Source organism: Mercenaria mercenaria, chromosome 13 (assembly GCF_021730395.1).
Source record: "Mercenaria mercenaria strain notata chromosome 13, MADL_Memer_1, whole genome shotgun sequence".
NCBI lineage: Eukaryota > Metazoa > Mollusca > Bivalvia > Venerida > Veneridae > Mercenaria > Mercenaria mercenaria.
In genome coordinates this window covers 27,641,740-27,663,785 of record NC_069373.1, presented here as the reverse complement: position 1 = coordinate 27,663,785, position 22,046 = coordinate 27,641,740, and the positions used below count along the sequence as shown (strand labels likewise).

Below are 22,046 nucleotides of genomic sequence, written 5' to 3'. Positions count from 1 at the left end.
TCAACAGTCTCAGTCGAACTGAATCTGCTTGATTGCATTTTGTGTTTTTACACTTTTTAACATAAAAAGCAAGAAGGGATTCACCTGGTTTGGAGTAATTTTGTAAAACTGTCTGGTGATATATAGGAACAGGTATGGGTTAAAAGGGAGGTTTGGCACTAGTCTAAACTCCTCAATGATGCTTTTGCCACTGCCCGTACCAATAGACTGGTGCCATCCAGCTTGCTTTCGGAAGGTCGGTGGTTCTACCCATGTGCCCGCTCGTGATGAAATGATGCACGGAGGGGCACCTGGGGTCTTCCTACACCATAAAAAAGCTGGAAAGTTGCCATATGACCTATAATTGTGTTGGTGCGACGTAAACCCCAACAAAGTAAATGAATAAAATAAACTGGTGTTCTGCTTTGTTCCATTGCATTTTAATGCCCTACTTTTTACTTCTATGTTAATAAACGTAATATTTTAACGCCCTCTTGATATCTTTGTCAATATATCTCCAATCACTAATATTTTTCATCATTTGTTGCAAAAAAAAAATGAAGAAAAAACTTTGGAAATTTTAAATTTAATTTATACTACCGTCTTAACCAAATTTAAAATAATGACACAAAAATACACATGAATTTACTTCGTTATATTGCAAGAAAATTTTGACAAAGCCAAAATAATAATCAAGGAAGGGGAGGGTATTATTAGTATATGTTGCATTGTGATACGTGCCCAGACGGCATTTACATGTACACCTATATCTTTGATCTTTTTTTTTTGAGAGCCAGTTTAATGAAAGGAAATGAAAGAAAATAAATCTATGATGTTTTAACCTAACAGTACAGTACAGATTTTTTTTAGTCTAATGCATATACAGTACATCGACATAAACCAGTTTAAATGATAGCATGATCATGACAAATGTCAACAAGGGTAATATGACACTAATTTAATGACTACAAGCTTAGCTTTGTAAAAAAGATATTATGCGGCCCGTTGTCGATTTAATTTCGTTAAAATAGTTACTTTAACATGTTTTAAACTTTAAGAAAGTTCGTTCAAATGTAATTTGATGATATTTAGGAATTGCTTGATTTTAACAGAAATATTATCGATGCTCATCGATTCCAACATGTCAGACGGTTCCTCCCCTTTAGATGTATAATCAGCACGAAAATACTACATCGGGTCTTATATCTGATACCAAATTACCATTTTTTACACTAATCAATTTAAGTAAAGTAACTAAACGTTTTATTCAAAGAGGTTATGTCCCAACTGTTTTGAGACACACCGCATGCTTGGTGTTCAGTCCTTATACAGTTGGACGCTACGCTTTCCTCTTTGACTGTGTCTGACGGAAAAAGTGGAGGACTCTATGATAAGTAATTCTTAAATCCCACCAGGACTAAGTTATTTTGATTTCCGTCTTCTGGCCTGTTTTGTCGGGCCCTTAAAGTGAAAGGCAATGTTATTTTGATGTTAATTTCATCTGTTGGGATTTCTTTAATCATTTAAAGAAGTGAAAGAATTTTCAAAATCGACTTAAAAATGAAAAAGTTATGAGCATTTAAATATTTGATCAAAATTGCGGCTATTTTTGTTTCCATGGCAACAGAAAACAAAATGGCGGATTTTATTTAATTTCTAGATACATATTTGAACTGTATTTACTTATTTCTGTAAAATAATTTCTCTATTTTTTCTAGCTATAACGAAAGAATTTACCATGTTTTACATTTTACACTCAAGAAACATATAAAATTATTCTATTTAAAAGGTCATTTGCTAAAAAAAAGAATTCAGCAGTGTGTAAATGACGTCATAAACACACAAAATGGCTGCCTCCATGATCAGCAATTTTCTTAAATTTCAAACTGCTATATCTTTTTCAATAGTTGTCTGATTTTCAACATTCTTTCAGCTTTATGAAAGGCTTGAGGATGGCTTTTATATGAAATTAACTTATTATGAGGCTTTCCTTGCCCTTTAAGGGTGTATCTCCTGTTGCTCTGTTTTCTGCAACGGCACTGAGTACATGCGTTTTAGGTTCTTAAGGATTGCATATTATTATATATATATCCAGGAGCATTTTTGTGTTTTACATTATATGCTTTCTATCGTCTTTGTGTATTGGGTTTCACCTGGCGGGGATAACTTTTATTTACACTGCCCAGTGACTTTGGAACACGATGTGGGTAAGAGTAGGTTAGGTGCACCATATACCGGTTTAAGCTCCCCAGTGGTGGTGTTGCCACTGACCGTTCCAAGGCGGTGCCCCGCTGTGTTCCTTTATTTGTTTGTTTTGTGTGTGTGTGCGTGTGTGTGTGTTGATAGTGTGCGCGTATGGGGAGGTTGCGTTTTTAGAACGTGGCTTTCCCTCTCGGATATTCTTCCTTGTTTTTAAGGTAAAACCTAAAACAATTTCTACCAATTTAGACACCAGTCTCCACATCTCATTCATGCGAGATTACGAGTTTGAGGGAACATCGAGTCTGTTCTATCCGCTTAATGCTGAGAATAATAAGAGAGCAACTGGCACCATTTTTCAAATCCTTGGTACGCGACCGGGGATTGAATCCATCGGAGGTAATGTAATTGCATTTGCACATGTTAATCTCGCCAGTGGTGCAAAGTTGAGCGAATTGAGCTCTCAATTGTATTGTTAATGGGATTTAAGAAATAATGCAAAAAAATCGTGTTTTAACGTTATAAATACACGAATAAGAGGTCGTCAATGGAATAATTGCAAACGTTACAGTGGTGCCATGGAATAGAAAACAACACACAAAAAGGCATATATATTTGGTGAGTTTATTAAAAATGAAGATATTAATAATTGGTAAGGTGTTAGAATCTCAATATTATACAAAAGGTAATTAAAAGTAGATTTCCCGGAAGCAAAGAATAAAATCATTGTCGTTAAAATGTGTATTATGACGTCACTCAGACTGTGCCCTAGTTATATAATTCCATTGCATCGGAACTCCAAACAGTGGCATTATTCTACGACATATAACTGTTTAGGTTAGAATATATTTTTTTCTTCAAATATAGTTGATTTCAATTTATTCAAGTTTTTCAGAAGTGTTATTTCTGATAACACTGTCTGAAGTTAGAAAATGGCGTCAGTAAGTACATACTCAATTATAAAGTCCATTAAGATACAATGGAACCTGAAACTTCAATATTTTTCCATATTGATGTTCAAATGAATATCGGGTGCGTGACGTCATTTGTAACGAGAGGTTCATGCATGTCGTCGCATTTAAGACGATAATTTAATTTTACTCAGGCTAAAGAACTAAGTTATATCATTATAAAATAATTATTAGTGTATTATGTGTATATAATAAAAAGATAATTAGATTTGCATCGAGATATATGAACTCGTTCTTTCGCGGAATAATATTGCACAATATTTCCGCTGCAGAACTCGTGCATATTTTTTATAATTGTCTTTGCGATGAAAGTGGAGACAGGCATACTTAAGGAAATTACTGGCTGAAATTACAGAATCTTTTTAGAAAAAAAGTGGTGCAACATTAAAACTGGACCCTATAATAAAATTCAGTCTGGACGGAAACAGATATTAAAAGCTAGTCCGTCAATATGGGAGGAGCTTAATTTTGATATCAGATCAATATAAAAAAAATATCAGGCACTTTGCATAGTTGCTTATAATATATTATGATATCAAGCACAGTCGAGTGCTTTCAGCACTTAATCCTGTTTGACACGTCTGATTTTTTTCGGCGTTAGCTGAATAACATGGATTTTGACCTAGATTCTGTAGTAATCGGGACACGGAACAGTTGCGCGCTGAGAAGATAAACCGTTTATTAAGTCTTAAATGACATTTATTATCAGAAGGCGCGTATTAAATGGAACATATTTAATAGTTTTGTTACCCTAAACTAAAATGATATATTCTAATTTAAAGTTTTAAGTAATTTATCACCGCTAGAGAAATCGAAAGTAAACTTCTTCCCCCGTTGCGTACCTCGCTTATGGATGAATGAGTGGTGGCTGGTTGTTAAGTTCTGTAGAGTCAGTGTACCCGCGGTGTCGGACTGTACGCGGTTTCGCACATACGGCAAATTCATGCTCTTCGTGAAAATAAAGCAGAAAATTTATCAATTCTTTGTTATTATTTCACGGAAGTTAGTTAGTCCCTACATAATTTGACACCAGGGGTCTTTCCCCACTGGAGCCTCGCTCTGGCAAGTGCAGACAAAAACAATAACAACATCAATGGAGGCCATGCAGTAGGTCAGCTGAATTTTTTTTAAATTTGATGAAAATAATGACTATTCAAACAACAACAATGTGCAAATTAAATTTAAAAATCACTATTCCATCATATATGTAAGTATTAACCTATTACTTTACCCAAATAAAAAAAATTTCAACATTTATTGAAGGAATCCTAACCTGCAAATGTTTGATTTTTTGCTTTAAGTTTTTTTTTTAACTGAGAACTTAATCAAGTAATTAGAGTTATGGGGGTCACTAGTGATTTTCATGTCAACTGCTTTAGCCTTTTCCAGATTTTGACCTTCTATCACTGAAAGGATACCTCTTGGTCATTTAAATTTGCTGCTTAGTTGGAATATTTGCAAATGAATAATGTGTTCGTATATGCATATCCAAATATTTCCTGTCTGTACATTCTGTTAATTCTGAATTTTACATGCGCCAAACATTATTTACCTCTACGCGGGTGTATATAAATACCGAAAGATACCGAAAGACACCAAAAACCACTATAAAAACATATAAAAAAGACTTAAATAAGATGTATTAGACATATGTTATGGTGTTATATTATATTTAAATTACATTTGATGACAAAATAGATTGTGCAAATAAAATTTAAATGATCATAAAAGTGTCTTTCGGTAATGCGTTATGTAGTTCTAGCTCGATACCGAAAGACACCGTGAATTGCTTTAAATACATGTTAAAAGATTGAAATTAGATGTTTTATACACAGATTATGGTGTTATGAAATATCAAAGTTATTACCGAAAGACACTTTTATGATCATATGTATTTTATATCTGAGGCATGAATTTTTGAAGGAATCCGTAGTTGTAAAGGAATTGTCATTCTTCAGTGTTTTCACGCTATAACCGCTTAAAGACCTTCACCTTCATTATGCTTCTGCGAATGAAAATCATGAAAATAGACAGTTTTTCCTAGATATTTCTTTACATACCTTTTGACAAGGAAAAGTTCATCGCGATAAGTTAAGAACTATACGGAAAAAGGGTATTTAGATGCTTTATTTCAAGTATATTCTTCTGTATATGAAATAACCACTTGAAACGTGTTTGCTGTCCAAAAATGTGACAGCTAATTTTCCCGCAAAATTTCCTGCACATTTTTTCGTAGAAGTTAAAGCGCAACCCATTTTAGATTGCGTGTTATTCAGTAAGCAAAGTGTCTTTTGATATGTATCTTTTACATCTTTACACCATTAAGGATCATGTAAAGCTTTTGAGACCACCCCTCTGGTTAGTTTATAAGTATCCCAGTAGTTTCTGCGCGTCTGGTATCCTTGTGTTTCCCCAATTCGTGCCCTCTCCTCAATTCGTGACGTCACTATTTTTCCGATTTAAAACACGTGCTGAACTGTATTTCATATGAATTTTATACCATGTTTTTGCTCATGCATTGCTGACTTTAAATACCAAGAAAAATGTGGGAAAAGCATTTAAAAATGTTTAAAAGAATGATTACCTTTAAAAACTTTTCCTAAATATCTCCAAAATTTCCATTATAAACCTTAAATTTGCATAAATCCAGCTATTTTTTACGATTTACAGTCAACTCGTCCCCTAGTCAACTCGTCCCCTAGTCAACTCGTCCCTGATTTGGTCATTTCGACCCCCTAGGTGATTTCAAATTGGTCATTTCGTCCCCCCTTTTTCGGCCCCCCTTTTTAAAACGTATTTTTGAGAAAAAAATCATAGTATGATTAATCAGTTTGTTTTTTTTTCTTTGAAAAATGCCAAATAAGTATATTTTATGCTAAGATATACATAAGTTTTCGTTCGTTTTAAGAAATTTTTGCTTTAAAAATGATCTATTTAACAAGGAGGATTTTTTTGTGTTTTTTTTTTTCGTAAGTCTGCTATGTTGGACAACATGATTACTGTTTAAATGTCCGTATTTGATGCGGCTTATTTTCAAACTCTTGAAAAAGATTGAACTTTCTATTAAACTTCTTTTATAAAAATAATTTCCTCACTTCATTCAACTATTAACACATGTAATTCTACTAGGGGACAATTTTGACACATTTCATTCGGTCAATCAACACCTTCTCATGCAATTAAATACCATTTACACCTTCCAATCAGCCCAATCAACGCCTTTTAATGTGATTAATAATCTTTCACACCTTTCGTATGCAGGGATATGCTCATTCTACTTTATTTTAGAAACCACTGTCTCCCTACTTTTGAAGTATTTTTAGCTCATCTGATTTTTTGAAAAAAAATGATGAGTTATTGTCATCACTTGAGCGGTTGTCGGCGTCGGCGTCGGCGTCTGCGTCGGCGTTGCCTGGTTAAGTTTTATGTTTAGGTCAGCTTTTCTCCTAAACTATCAAAGCTATTGCTTTGAAACTTGGAATACTTGTTCACCATCATAAGCTGACCCTGTATAGCAAGAAACATAACTCCATCTTGCTTTTTGCAAGATTTATGGCCCCTTTTGTACTTAGAAAATATCAGATTTCTTGGTTAAGTTTTATGTTTAGGTCAACTTTTCTCCTAAACTATCAAAGCTATTGCTTTGAAACTTGGAATACTTGTTCACCATCATAAGCAGACCCTGTACATCAAGAAACATAACTCCATCTTGCTTTTTGCAAGATTTATTGCCCCTTTTGGACTTAGAAAATCAGTTTTCTTGGTTAAGTTTTATGTTTAGGTCAGCTTTTATCCTAAACTATCAAAGCTATTGCTTTAAAACTTGCAACACTTGTTCACCATCATAAGTTGACCCTTTATAGCAAGAAACATAACTCCATCCTGCTTTTTGCAAGATTTATGGCCCCTTTTGGACTTAGAAAATATCAGATTTCTTGGTTAAGTTTTATGTTTAGGTCAACTTTTTCTCTTAAACTATCAAAGCTATTGCTTTGAAACTTGCAACACTTGTTCACCATCATAAGCTGACCCTGTACAGCAAGCAACATAACTCCATCCTGCTTTTTGCAATAATTATTGCCCCTTTTGGACTTAGAAAATCATTTTCTTGGTTGAGTATTATGTTTAAGTCAACTTTTCTCATAAACTATCAAAGCTATTGCTTTAAAACTTGCAACAGTTTTTCACCATCATAAGTGGACACTGTACATCAAGAAACATAACTCTATCCTGCTTTTTGCAAGAATGATGGCCCTTTTTAGACTTAGAAAATCATGGGTAGGACAATATTTCTATTACACAAAAAAAATCAGATGAGCGTCAGCACCCGCAAGGCGGTGCTCTTGTTTTAATATATTTTAATGAAAAAAAATAAATATAAAGCATGTTGGTTATTTTAAGTAAAACATAAGTGACAGATATTCGTTGTTTATTTATTCTTTATTGTATTTCTAATTAAAACTTTCTTCTATTATGATCAGGGGTAAGGATTCATTAATCTCTTTTTTGCTTACTATGATTTTTAAACAGTTAGATTTTCTGTTATATCGTATTTTTCATATTAAGGGCATTTTAGTTATTTTTATTTTATATTATTTCAGTTAATTGTCATACATTTTCAGTATATTTCTTTTATCATTGTATCAAACCTAATTATTTAAGGTGAACTATTTCCAATATAACTCCTTCAAAACTCAAGATAATTTTAAATACAAGTTTTCGAAGTAAAAAATGTCATAAATAAAACAAAAATGCCTAAAATATTATGGGGACAAAATTGCCAAAGGGGGGACGAATTGACCAAAAGGGGGACGAGTTGACCAAAATGGGGAAGAGTTGACCAAATTTTATCATGAGGGGGACGAAATGACCAATTTTGGGGGACAAAATGACCAAATCGGGGACGAGTTGACTGGGGGACGAGTTGACCAGGGGACGAGTTGACTTGATACCTTTTTTACCATCTAGCAGACGCCATCAGTATCATGGAGGTGCGCTTGAAAATTTTGTACACAGAACTGAATTTACAGTTACGTTCACTACCTCTATTCCATCACTGGGCAACATGTCAATTTTTTAAATTCCAGGCTAAATTAACGTCCAATTAACATCATTTTATGACTGCATTGTAATTGGTTGGTTTGGAAAAAAATATTTATAGTTACTTTCCCAAATTGCAATAAAATGTGAAACAGATAACTTAAAAAATATGAACTCTAAATTCACTGTAAATGTTTATAAACAGTTAGAAATTGAACATACTTTTACCACTAACAGTTGGGGTTACGTTTCCTGATTTTTTGGTTATTTTTATGCTCTAAATTTATACACTAATCTTCATTAAGTCACTAAAACTGTTGAGTAATTGGCAATAATAGGAGATGAAATCACATACTTTGATAGAAAAGGGATTACATTAATGGAATTGAACTGTAAATTAGTATTCACCATAACAACTTTGACCCAAATGAGCAGCCAATCAAAAGTCACGAATTGAGGAGACAGCTTCTAGGAGAAGCAGATCACTGCATGTATACAAATCAGGTATGTGGATTTTTTGCAAATGCTGCAGTTTACAGGGTTTTTAGGGTTTGTTGACTTCGGTTAATAGTTTATCTGTTGTTTGGTGTAATTAAAGTAACAAGTACTTGTCAGGTGTACTGCGCATGCGCAAAAATGGAAGCTAAAGGTCACGAAATGGGGACACAACAGGATAAATCTGCGCACCTTCATTTGCATATTCACATAAACAATCTCTGACGTCAATAAGTGTATCTGACATTTTTACAACAATTTACACTGTTAAACAGTAAAAGAAGATTTTCCAACAAGAAGTAAGTATTTTCAAAAGCATAGCTGTTCAAAATCCACCAAAGATAATGCCTTCCTGAATGAAATTTGGTAAACCACAACTTACATTCATTTTGCTGGACAGCTTTGACAGCTGTGATTACTAACCCAAAACGAGTTAAAAATGGCTGACATGCTCCGTCGTTTAATGTAAACAAAATCAGAAACGCCAAATAACATATTTCCCTCTAGTTAAATGCAGTTGTTAATGTGCACTCCTTTCAAAAATTCCCACGAAAATGAAATCCAATGACAGTGATTTTTTTGCGGCGATTTGACTCCAAAATTGGGCGTCTTCCCAACTGACAAAAATGGTCAAAATTCCCACAAAAATGCTTAAAAATTCCCAAAAACGAGATGATTTTTCCCAATTAGATTGATTTCTTGTGAAAATTGAACTAAAAGGATGCAAATAATCATAAAAATTCTGACTCTAATTATGGTTTATTCGCAGAATTTTGTTGCGAGCTCGAAGCGCATTGTTTACATAAAACGGGTCACGGCATAGTACGGCATTTAGTATGACTTTCATCACGGTCACTAAACGCTTTTTCATGTGTCAAAATGAGTCAGAAAAAAAAATTGTTAGAAACTTACCTAAATTATTGAAAAATGTCGCATAATTCCAGATATTATAATAAGAAAATAAAACTTCAACATGCCATCGGTACTCCGGACATTCGAACATCTTTTGGTAAAGTTAAAGAGAAATTAAATTCAAATCAAACGTCAGAAAATCAAAGTGATCTGTCCAAGAAATCTGAGTCCCCACAAAATGACCCTCAGAAATCAACAGAAGCTCATGGTGACCCTAAGCTATCTGAGCCATCAGATCCTGTGACATCAGAAAATAACCTGTCTGTCCTGTCTGTTCAACATTTCATATTTGAATGAAATAAATTCACCTTAAAATAAAACTTTTCAAAATGATTTCTTTATTAAGGTTTGTTAATTTTTCCCAATTTTGAAGTTTATCGTGCTCAGGGCCCTCGTTTGCCGAATTTTGGGGCCGAAATTCGGCCCGTCCCCACTCGAAATAGTATGTTTTTGCCCCCCCAAGTGTAGAAAAATTCCCCCTCGAAAAAAATCAATACCCGATAGTCTTAGGAGCGTCTCGTAACTTAATGGACCTGATAAAGTTTTACTCAGGGGTTCCATTTGACCAGGGAACCCGGGTTCGGGAGATTTTCAAAAGATGCTCAAAGGACCCGGCATGATAATTGCCTGTGCGTCACTCGGGGACCCGGAGACATTTTCCTTTGATAATCCTTCCTCTTACCAATCATTTCCTACAGTAAAACTATGTCCACGATAAACACGTGTATTCAAAATAGACACTCGCAGTCATGCCCTCCTGCCTTTGATCTTCTGCTAAATTCCCGCCCTTTATCCTGTGGACATGCCACGCTGATTTTTCTTTATCAGCAAGTTACGTCACGGCGAGTGAACATAGGTAATGAGAATCAATGAAGTATTAACATTAATTGATAAAGCATTGCCCGTATTGAGCCTGCATACTGTCAAAAAAGGCGCCAATTATTATCGTAATTAAGCGACCAGCATGTGAAAAGTGTCCTGCATGATTTCTTCATGCAAACTTTAAATAAGATCATTGTTTAATGATTGTACCTTAATATCAACGAGAAAATCCACAAATTTAAATGAATTTGGAAAGAAAGAAAAGATTAGAATGTCCGTTCACGATTCTAATTACACCCGATGACATATGCAATTTTTCCAAAATTCACTACAAAAACTTGACTTTCAATGCAATTTTTAATGAAAAGTAGCATCATTATTTGAGGAACTATCTCTGGTTTACCTTAGTGGACCAAGTTAACTGGCAAAAACAACATTTCAGACGACATTCCAAAAGTGTACCAGTATCCGGATAGTACGTTTTTGGATACATTTTTACAGTGTTTTAGCACTTTTCTGCTAACAAACAAAAATATTGAAGAAAAACCTCATCAAATTAAAATGAATTTTGATAAAAATTTATTTACAGTATGAGGTTATATGACCTGAAACAGAAATTGTTATTATGCTGTAACATGTTCTTGGTTGTAGTAGCTATTAATTACCTAGTATTACTTTATAAGAAAATATAGTCAATTGTATCGATGTGTTGGGGCAGGTCTCTTGTATTTTGAAAAAGGACCCTTCAAAATTTTGACCCAAGGGTCCCGGGACTCTTGGGTTTCAGGTCTAGTGGAACCCCTGGTTTTACTGATCCGTATAATACACGTGTTTTTCAGTTCCCTGGATGCGTGTATGCAAAGTTACTTCCCTTTGAAAAAAAATGTCGCATAATGCACATCATACAGGCCCTTCCCCAGAAATTTTTTAAGGCGCTGGGGTAAAGTTTGCGTGGCGGGATAAGGGGTGGGTGCGGGAGGGGCGTCCACTCCCGTGTTTGATTTTTTAAAAAATCGAACCCAAATGGTGCTTTTTTAAGTATACCATATGCAAATAAACACAACAACATGTATTTCATTACTTCTACATTTTTACATAATCATATAACCATCAGTATATCATATACACTACACAGATGTCCACTTCTTTTATATGTATTTTCGAACAACACATATGTCCTTCCACTTCTTTTGTACTAACACTAACAACACATAGGCATTTTTGTTTTCATATACCGGTAAGTGTCTGTCTTTGGCTCTGCGCCATTCCTTTACTGCACCACTGAAATTAAAGTCATTCAATTTTTGTCCCTGCATGGACACCATGAGTAAGGCATTAAGCACTTTCATGCTCACCGGTGAATGGTTGGTGGTCTTTACACATTCAACTGCTGAAACCTCTCTCACAATCTGAAAGTACAAAAAAAAAAGTATTTGTTATTTTCCCAGAGCAAGGATAACCAAGGATTGATTTATATTGTAAATGTTCCTAAGATTTGACATTTATCTTGTGTTTTTCTGCACAATGAATTGCAACAGTATTTCTGTTAAATATTTGTGGGTGTTAAACACCATTGCAGCTTTTTTACACACAGAAGCAGGTTCTGTATTTCAAGTTTAACTATGTATTTTACTGTAAGCAGCAAGTTTCAGAACGAACATGTATACACACCAGCTGTGGAGGTTGGTAGAAGCAGTCCCACTGTAGCGACTTTGCTCAGGTTTGGGTGAGACTCGGACAGATTACCAATAATCCACTCCATGGTGCTCAAAGTGTTCATCTGTGGTAAGGGTGGCTTTCGCCTGTGCCCATTCAATAACCGCCTGGTCTTCTTCAAGGGAGAAGAGTGATGAAAGAGCCTGAAATGAAACATATTAAAGTTACAATGACATGTTTCAATGACTTGACAAAATGAATCATAATTTTTTTGTTGTTGATAAGTTTCTTGTGTTTTTTTTTTTTCTTCTAAAATTCTTTGGACCATACATGATGCTGTAAATATAGTCAGTAAATAAATAAATCAATGTTTGTTTAGCATAGAAATATTGACTTCCTTGAAATACAGCAGAAGAGAATTCATTCATCCCTTTTATCGACTAGCACGGTTCTTTACGTGAGAAAGTAGGCAGTTGCTTATTTGGAACTGGTTTTTCCCAGGAACAATGGTTAGGTAACCTGCCCTAAATTTTGTTATTCCACTGAAACTTGTATCATTTGGTCTTTTCATGTTTACTAAGGCAAAGTGAAACAAAAAATACAGTAGATAAAGTTTAATATTTAGAAATTAATAGCATCTTAAACAATGATAATTAAACATCCTCGAAAAAGTTTGCTTCAGTTCATCCGGCAAAATGATTTCAAACTTCAGTCAACAGGCTGGTAACATTGCCCGATCGTGCTTATGACACAAAAAGTAATATTTCTTGAAAAATAATGAAGATATTTCTTTCAAACTTGGTCCATTTGTTAAGCATAACAAATGATACTAACTAGAATAAAAATAACTTATTTGCTTTCAGTTTTGGTAGAATTATTTCCCCTTTTCAGATTTTTATGACACATAATCTTTGAAGTCCAAAAAAACAATGTTCTAATGCTAAGTTTAATACAAAAAAGGGTTAAATGGCTTTCTAATGCTCTAAATTATTGCGCTAGTACATGAATGTAAACATTTTACTCTGCTTTCACTTACAGCATTATAGAGAAATGTTAGTCCTAAAAAAATTGCTCATACACCTGCACTAGAAACAAAGTATTTACCCTAAATATATAGAATAAAGGTATTGGCGCACAAGTTTGGAGCACTAGAAAGCCATTGAACCCTTTTCTGTTTTAAGCATTGCATTAAAACATTATATTTTTGGAGTTCAAAAATTATGCATCATAAAAATCTGAAAAAGGGAAGTAATTCTAACTAAACTGAAGGCAACAAAGTTATTTCTACCTTGATAAGCATTAGGTGTAATGCTTAATAAATGGACCAAGTTTGAAAGAAATATCTTCATTATTTGTCAAGAAATATTACTTTTTGTGTCATAAGCCCAATCGGGCAATGTTACCAGCCTGGTCAAAGAATCACTGGTCATTTTAATACAGTTGCCTTTCTCTGCTAACTATTACTCGATAACAATTAACTTACCCATGCATGCCGTCACCAACTGTTATCCCATTTCGTTGCATAGACTAATTATAATCTTTAACTAATTATAATCCAATCACTCCTGCTCCAATTAACCGCAAACTTGTGAAAACACAGACTTTCATCAACACGTGTCGTCTTTAAACCCTTATCAGTACACGGTAAACAGCTAGCTACACTGTGTATACATAAACTTCCCCGATCAATATTTACCTGAGGTATCTCACAGGGATGAAATCGCTTACTGATTTAAGACGCTGCGCTAATAATTGAGGCACAGCGCAGGATAATTAAGCGCTGCGGGAAGCTGTATTTCGTGTTTTAAGCGCCGCGGTAGCGCGGCACCTTATGCGGCTGGGGAAGAGCCTGTCATACCATAAAAAGATCACGGATGCAACAGGGGCGAAATGCGCAAAAATAGATTTGCTTTTTAAGCAGCATGCTCTCAAAAAAAACAAACTACTCAGGCCCTTCCCCAGAAATTTTTTAAGGCGCTGGGGTAAAGTTTGTGTGGCGGGATAAGGGGTGGGTGCGGGAGGGGTACTCCCTCCCGTGTTCGATTTTTTTTTTTAAAATCGAACCCAAATTGTGCTTTTTTAAGTATACCATATGCAAAAAAACACAACAACATGTATTTCATTACTTCTACATTTTCACATAATGATATAACCATCAATATATCATAATAATTATAGTGTTATTTCTAGAGCTCAAAAAGGTCAGAGTGCTGCCAAAAAGGGACAGAGTGTTGTCCGAAAGGGGCAGGGTGCTCTTTTCAACCTGAAAGTTATCATAGCAGTAGTTGCCTTTCTAGATGTCTATAGTTAATATGTATTCCATTTATCTTTATTGCACACTTAATGGAAATGTCACAAAATAAATTTAAGTGGTAAATCTTCCAAAAACCAGTAACAAAGTTTACAAAGGTTGGGTGCGGGAGGGGTACTCCCTCCCGTGTTCGATTTTTTTTTTTAAAATCGAACCCAAATTGTGCTTTTTTAAGTATACCATATGCAAAAAAACACAACAACATGTATTTCATTACTTCTACATTTTCACATAATGATATAACCATCAATATATCATAATAATTATAGTGTTATTTCTAGAGCTCAAAAAGGTCAGAGTGCTGCCAAAAAGGGACAGAGTGTTGTCCGAAAGGGGCAGGGTGCTCTTTTCAACCTGAAAGTTATCATAGCAGTAGTTGCCTTTCTAGATGTCTATAGTTAATATGTATTCCATTTATCTTTATTGCACACTTAATGGAAATGTCACAAAATAAATTTAAGTGGTAAATCTTCCAAAAACCAGTAACAAAGTTTACAAAGGTTTTTTACTTACTTTATAGTTTAGGTTAAACCATTCAAGCCTTTCTCTTAAAAAATGTCACCAAGAATGTCAACTTATTCATATGAATATGAAATAGTGGAGGGTCTTAATATATTAGCTTATATAATCTTGAAACCAAGATCATGTTGTAAACAACATAGTTAAAGGCCTGTTTCAGGTCACATTGTAAACTAATAATTATCAAAAGTCATGTTGTATTGATCAGGTCTTTCATCAATATTTCATTAACCGAAAAGTGCTATTACAGTCAGGTTAAAGTTTACTAAAACGCATATCCAAAATATACTATCCGGATACAGGTACACTTTCGGAATGTTGTCCGAAAGTAGTTTTTACTCAGTTACATGACCTACTAGGGTAAACCAGAGATAGTTCCTCAAATTTTGATGTTTCTCATCGTAAAAAAATACACCGACTGTCAGCTTTTTTTGAAGGAAATACGGAAAAATTGCATACGACATCGGGAGTAATAAGACTCGTGAACGGTCATTCTAAACTTACTTTTACTTTCGATATTCATTAAAATTTGTGCATTTTCTAGTTTAAATTACAGTAGAATCAAACTGCATTGATATATACTTGTTATTATACTAAACAACGGTCTAATTTAAATTTTGCACAAAGAAATCTAGGGCACTTTTCACGTGCTTGGTAATCAGCTGGCCGCTTACGCACCCCTTTTTGACATTTCACAGCATCCATACTATTTATCAATTAGTTTTAACACTTCATTGATTCTCATTACCTGTGTGCACTCCCCGTGACGTAATTTGCTGATCAAAAAAATCGTCGAGGCATGTCAACAGGGAAATTACATATACACTACACATGAGGTATCTCACGGGGATGAAATCGCTTACTGATTTAAGACGCCGCGCTAATAATTGAGGCACCGCGCGGGATATTTAAGCGCTGCGGGAAGCTGTATTTCGTGTTTTAAGCGCTGCGGTAGCGCGGCGCCTTATGCGGCTGGGGAAGGGCCTGCTACTGTCACTGACACCGCTGTTTCATCAGGGCCAGACTTGCACAATCAGGTAGATACGATGAAGGGAAGCCCTGCTCCGGCTGCTGCTGAGACAATGTCTGTGGATACTGCTAGTGCTACTGATAATGACGACATGTGAACCTCGATTGGATGTCACATAACTGATTTAATAAAAGAAAATAAAAGATGCCTGTTTTCAATAGATTATGTTCTGTACAATACTTCAGATATATTCACATTTGTTTGATATCTGTAACCCTCAATTGACCTTAATTTAAGGGGTTATGATCAGATGTCATATCTCCAGAATGAATTCCCCCCTCCCTTGAAAACGACGCGAAATTCCCCCCTCAAAGGGCCCCGGCCCCAATCCCCCAAAATGTAGAGAGGGCCCTGGTGCTAAAAATTCCCAACTGAAAAGGCATGGGCTGTTGCCAAAAAAAGTATAAAAAATCACTGAATGAAAGATGAACACTTTTTTTGGAAATCTATAGTATGTATCATTATTTAAAGGTTAAGTGCAAGGTCATACCCTTAAAATGTTATTGTCTTCATTTGATAATGAAATTCATTGTTTAAACTGTACCTGAAGTGTAAACATTTGACAGTGGCCACTAATATACTTAAAATGGAACCTATTAAGTCAGTTCTCAGATCACTTATCAACAAACCACTAATACTTTTCAAAGGGTACAAGCCTCCTAGTGAAACCTTTAAAACCTTTAAAAACCCTTAATTTCAGAGCAAACCTTTAAAACCTTTAAATCTTCTGAAAAAACCTTTAAAACGGCCAAATAGCCTGTAATTTTCACTCAAAACCTATATTTTTGTTCAGACTGCTTGCCGTGCCAGTTTAAAGCAAGTAATGGTTATACTACAGTGATTTTTTTTTGCGCTGATTTGACTGCGAAATTCGGCGTCTTCCCAACTGACAAAAATAGTCAAAATTCCCCCAAAAATGCTTAAAAATTTCCAAAAACGAGATGATTTTCCCAATTAGATTGATTTCTTGTGAAAGTTGAACTAAAACGATGCAAATAATCATAAAAATTCCGACTCTAATTATGGTTTATTCGCAGAATTTTGTTGCCAACTCGAAGCCGTTTTTTACATAAAACGGGTCACGGTATAGTACGGCATTTAGTATGACTTTCATCACGGTCACTAAACGCTTTTTCATGCGTCAAAATGAGTCGGAAAAAAATTGTTAGAAACTTACCTAAATTATCGAAAAATGTCGCATAATTCCAAATATTAATATGAAATAAGGCAAAGCCTCAAAGCGAGCTCAAAGAAATTGGATTTAGCTAAAAATATTATGCATCATTTATTTGTCACAAAGAAACTATTCACTAGTCACAAGAATTCGGGAGAACCTATTCACTTGAAAAAGTCTACATTTAGTGTCACCATACCTGTAACAGTGAATATCATACGTTGCAAAATTTATGGGAAGTAACCGGTGTTATGGTGACGTCATTACCGCGTTCCCGTTTCTTTCTGCTTATTAATGACATTTTTTCCATTTTCTGGCCGATGCTTGATCTTTTAAATGAAAACAATATTTTTTTCAAACAATTGGAAATCATTCTTTCATTATTGTTGAGTGATGAATATTTTTTAGCAATTGAATGAAGTTCTGTATTCACTCAGGAAAGAAGTACTTCCTGTGAGCACCTATCCGCTAGGGTGCGCTTTTTAAAAACTTCTGACGAAACTTTAAATCCATCACCAAGTGTGCAAGTATACTTGCGTTACCGTAAAGCTCGATTCTCGAGCAGGCCCTTTGAGCTCACTATAATAAGAAAATAAAACTTAAACTAGCCATCGGTACTCCAGACATTCGAACATCTTTTGGTAAAGTTAAAGAGAAATTAAATTCAAATCAAACGTCAGAAAAGCAAAGTGATCTGTCCAAGAAATCTGAGTCCCAACAAAATGACCCTCAGAAATCAACAGAAGCTCATGGTGACCCTAAGCTATCTGAGCCATCAGATCCTGTGACATCAGGAAATAACCTGTCTGTCCTTTCTGTTCACACTCAGTGCATATTTGAATGAAATAAATTTACCTTAAAATAAAACTTTTCAAAATGATTTCTTTATTAAGGTTTGTTAATTTTTCCCAATTTTGAAGTTATCGCGCTAAAAATTCCCAATTGAAAAGGCATGGGCTGTTGCCAAAAAAAGTTAAAAAACCACTGTACTACTGTATTTCTTCCCACCCTTTTAAGTGTTGTTGTTAGGATACTGCTAGTGTATCTTTCATCTTGAGTTTTTCAGAATGCTGTTGTGTTCACCAGACCACATACATGTAGTAAATACCTATATATATTATGTGTTTTCAACGAGAATTCCGACAAAAATAGCCTTTATTTACTCTTTATTTTTAGCTCACCTGTCACAAAGTGACAAGGTGAGCTTTTGTGATCGCGCGGTGTCCGTCGTCCGTCCGTCCGTCCGTAAACTTTTGCTTGTGACCACTCTAGAGGTCACATTTTTCATTGGATCTTTATGAAAGTTGGTCAGAATGTTCATCTTGATGATATCTAGGTCAAGTTCGAAACTGGGTCACGTGCCTTCAAAAACTAGGTCAGTAGGTCTAAAAATAGAAAAACCTTGTGACCTCTCTAGAGGCCATATATTTCACAAGATCTTCATGAAAATTGGTCAGAATGTTCACCTTGATGATATCTAGGTCAAGTTCGAAACTGGGTAACGTGCCATCAAAAACTAGGTCAGTAGGTTTAAAAATAGAAAAACCTTGTGACCTCTCTAGAGGCCATATATTTCACAAGATCTTCATGAAAATTGGTCAGAACGTTCACCTTGATGATATCTAGGTCAAGTTCGAAACTGGGTCACGTGCCATCAAAAACTAGGTCAGTAGGTCAAATAATAGAAAAACCTTGTGACCTCTCTAAAGGCCATATTTTTCATGGGATCTGTATGAAAGTTGGTCTGAATGTTCATCTTGATGATATCTAGGTCAGCTTCGAAACTGGGTCACGTGCGGTCAAAAACTAGGTCAGTAGGTCTAAAAATAGAAAAACCTTGTGACCCCTCTAGAGGCCATATATTTCACAAGATCTTCAGGAAAATTGGTCAGAACGTTCACCTTGATGATATCTAGGTCAAGTTCGAAACTGGGTCACGTGCCATCAAAAACTAGGTCAGTAGGTCAAATAATAGAAAAAACTTGTGACCTCTCTAAAGGCCATATTTTTCATGGGATCTGTATGAAAGTTGGTCTGAATGTTCACCTTGATGATATCTAGGTCAAGTTCGAAACTGGGTCACGTGCCTTCAAAAACTAGGTCAGTAGGTCTAAAAATAGAAAAACCTTGTGACCTCTCTAGTTTAATATTTTACACTAAAAGGCCTTTATTTCCATAGATTGGAGCCTTTATAAAAACCTTTATTTTTGTTCAGGCCTGCTAGGAGGCCTGAGGGTATGACAGATCTGGGAAGGTTGAAATAGACTATAAATGACCTTCAGTAAGCATGCGCAGGAATTAGCCGACAGAAATGACATAATGTTTACAAACACTATGGTTTGTCAGCTACAAGTGATATTTGACCCAGTTTCATGGATGTAAGTTGCTTTCAAATGTTGCAAGATGTTAGGGAAAGGTTAATTCTTCACAGAAATGATAAAGAATTTTTTATGCATATGCAAATGATAAATCTATTTGTCAAAGTTTATATTAGGTGCGCCAAATTACCCGACAGCACAGTAATTCGACGGTCAGATTGTTTCCCAGATTGTTCTGTATTTGTGACAGGCAGTCTGTCAAAACTTCGAAGGACTAAAATATTGGTGGATAAATCACAGTACACAGTCATGTGAAATGCTGGTTTTATCGCTTGCGCGCAGGGCTTAAGCTAGGTTAAGATTTTAGGGAGAAGTCACTTCTCCCTTGGAGGCCTAACTATAGTAAAGGAACCAGAGTGGGAACCATCTGGTCTAGTTGCGTAATGGCAAACAGGTTTTTGAACACTAATTGAGTCAGCTAAACGCTGTCAAGCGTTTGACGAGTCCTTGCTATCGCACGATTTCTCATTTTTAAATGGCCTCACAACAAAGCGAAGTGATGTAGTTCCATTAGATTGTCTCTAATTTCAAAGAGTTCATTGATCGAATGAAGTTCATTTATATCAATCCTATTTGCTATGACCAATATACGATGTAATCTGTCATATTTATGACTTGTAATTGTTCAATACTCGAATAAAGCCACGTATTTTCTTCCGCGGTAACTCATTAAGCATAAACACGCATAGCGATTCTGCGGGATTTGGTAATACATTTGCGCATATGATTATGGTGACGAATTTTATGCCCTTTTGTCACAAAATAGCAAATATGATGTTCACAAATTCAAATTAAAACTGCATATTAACTTATTAGCCAAATTACCCATTTGTTACCCTGTCCGTTTTAAAAAATAATCTTTAAAATCATTGCGTAAATAACAAATTTATTGCACTGTGCATTTTATGAATTGCGCAGACTTACAAAGCTTGCGTAACATCCAGCGAAAGACAAAATATAGTTCTAGAACATACTGCTAGTATTTTATTGAGTGGGTACCTCTGAAAGCATTTGAATGTCTCTTATCAAAGAGTATACCACATCGATGAAATTAAATTATGACAGCTTCATTTTAAATGACCCGAATAAGATATGTGCAGTACGTTAATTCTTCCGCGAGACTTCGCGGATGAATCCGAACTACATTCTGGACACTTGTCGGCGAACACCCGTGACCTGTTTATAACAACGCTTCTACGACTTTGCGTGGGTTGAATTTTGCAGTCAGTAAACGGATAAATTATCGGAAGAAGAAGCTCTTACTGGTTTGTTTAGTTACTACTGATACTAAAAATGATTTTATTTCTTATTTTTGGAGAAATAAACAAATCGGCGAAACATTCAATTGTATTTTCTTGTAGTTTTTGAAATCGAAAGTAGATCGTCTATGTTTGGCTGCTTTGACGAAACGAAACAACGTTTTTATGAAAAGATTTAAATAAGAGGTAATTTAACCGTAAACTTCAATGTCAGATACTGCCAGTTGCTGCTAAATGTCTTCTTATCATCACAATTTGTAAAATATATTGTTGAAATTGGAGAAAAGTGTAATCGTATCCCGATATAATATTTTGGGTAAATATCGAGCTGTGTTATGAAATTTTAACATTCAAGTAACAAACATGATAGATATTATTGTAACAGAAATGATTCTAGAATTTATTTTTATTACACCAACATATAATCTATATCAGACTCATATTCTAGTCCTGAGGCATGATCTGAAAGTAAAAAGATGAAGTGACAGTCATACTTTGGATATTGTAATACTAGAAAGAATCTAGGTAATATTTAGAAATTGAAACAGAAGATTTTCAGTTAAAATCGCACCAAAGGCTGTATCAAGGGTCTACATATTCAAAAATTTCTTTGGTAATACCCCAAACCCTACTTGCAGGAGGGGGGTATCCTCCCACACCCTTCCCCCATATTGCCACTTTACAGTTTGATACATTTGTCCTTTTATCACCTGCCGCAATGCCCATTTCAAGATCTGACTGCAATTTAAAGCGGAAAGAAACTCCCCTCCCCACACCCACCCTGCTACCGACCGCGTAAAAATGGCTCAAACATTTTTTCTGCCCAGTCTGGGCCTGTCTGTCTACATGAATCAAAATGGATAATTGAAAGTGGATGGACTTCGGGATAACAGACATGATTTTTAAGGAGTTAACAAGTCTGAAATAGAATAAATGATAGTTCAACTAAAAAAGAACTGCATTTATTAATATCGGTTACACTATATATTGACACTCAGCAACATTTACATACATGTATCTCTAAACGCAAAAGTAAGTATACTTTAAATTGACATCACTTATAATATGATTGCAGGGGTTTTTTTTACGACTGGGGGAAGAGGCCCCAGTCTGTCATTGGGGGAAGAAAATAGCGCGTGACTAGCAGTTTTGGGGGATTTTTTCACTCGGGGAAATTTACAATTATGCATAATAAACACTTTAAACTATGTTTTTTTACATATTCTTGCAACTTTTAGCAACTATACACACTGTCACTTAGCAATAGATGGACTTGCACTAATGTTCACTTATCATTGTAA

The 22,046-nt window shown here is 35.1% G+C and overlaps 1 protein-coding gene across 4 annotated transcripts in view; it reads left to right on the top strand.

Moving 5' to 3' along the window:
• The first annotated feature begins 5,124 nt into the window (after positions 1-5,124).
• The window catches only part of LOC123529211 (uncharacterized), a 67,748-nt gene continuing 50,826 nt past the window's right edge, over positions 5,125-22,046 (top strand). For 2 of the 4 annotated variants that reach the window (XM_045309440.2, XM_045309437.2), the window contains exon 1: positions 5,132-5,262. The gene's annotated coding sequence lies outside the window, so the exon portion shown is untranslated. Of the gene's footprint in view, positions 5,263-8,839; positions 8,984-22,046 lie in introns of those variants that run through there. The other 2 variants (XM_045309439.2, XM_045309441.2) reach the window with 2 other exon arrangements.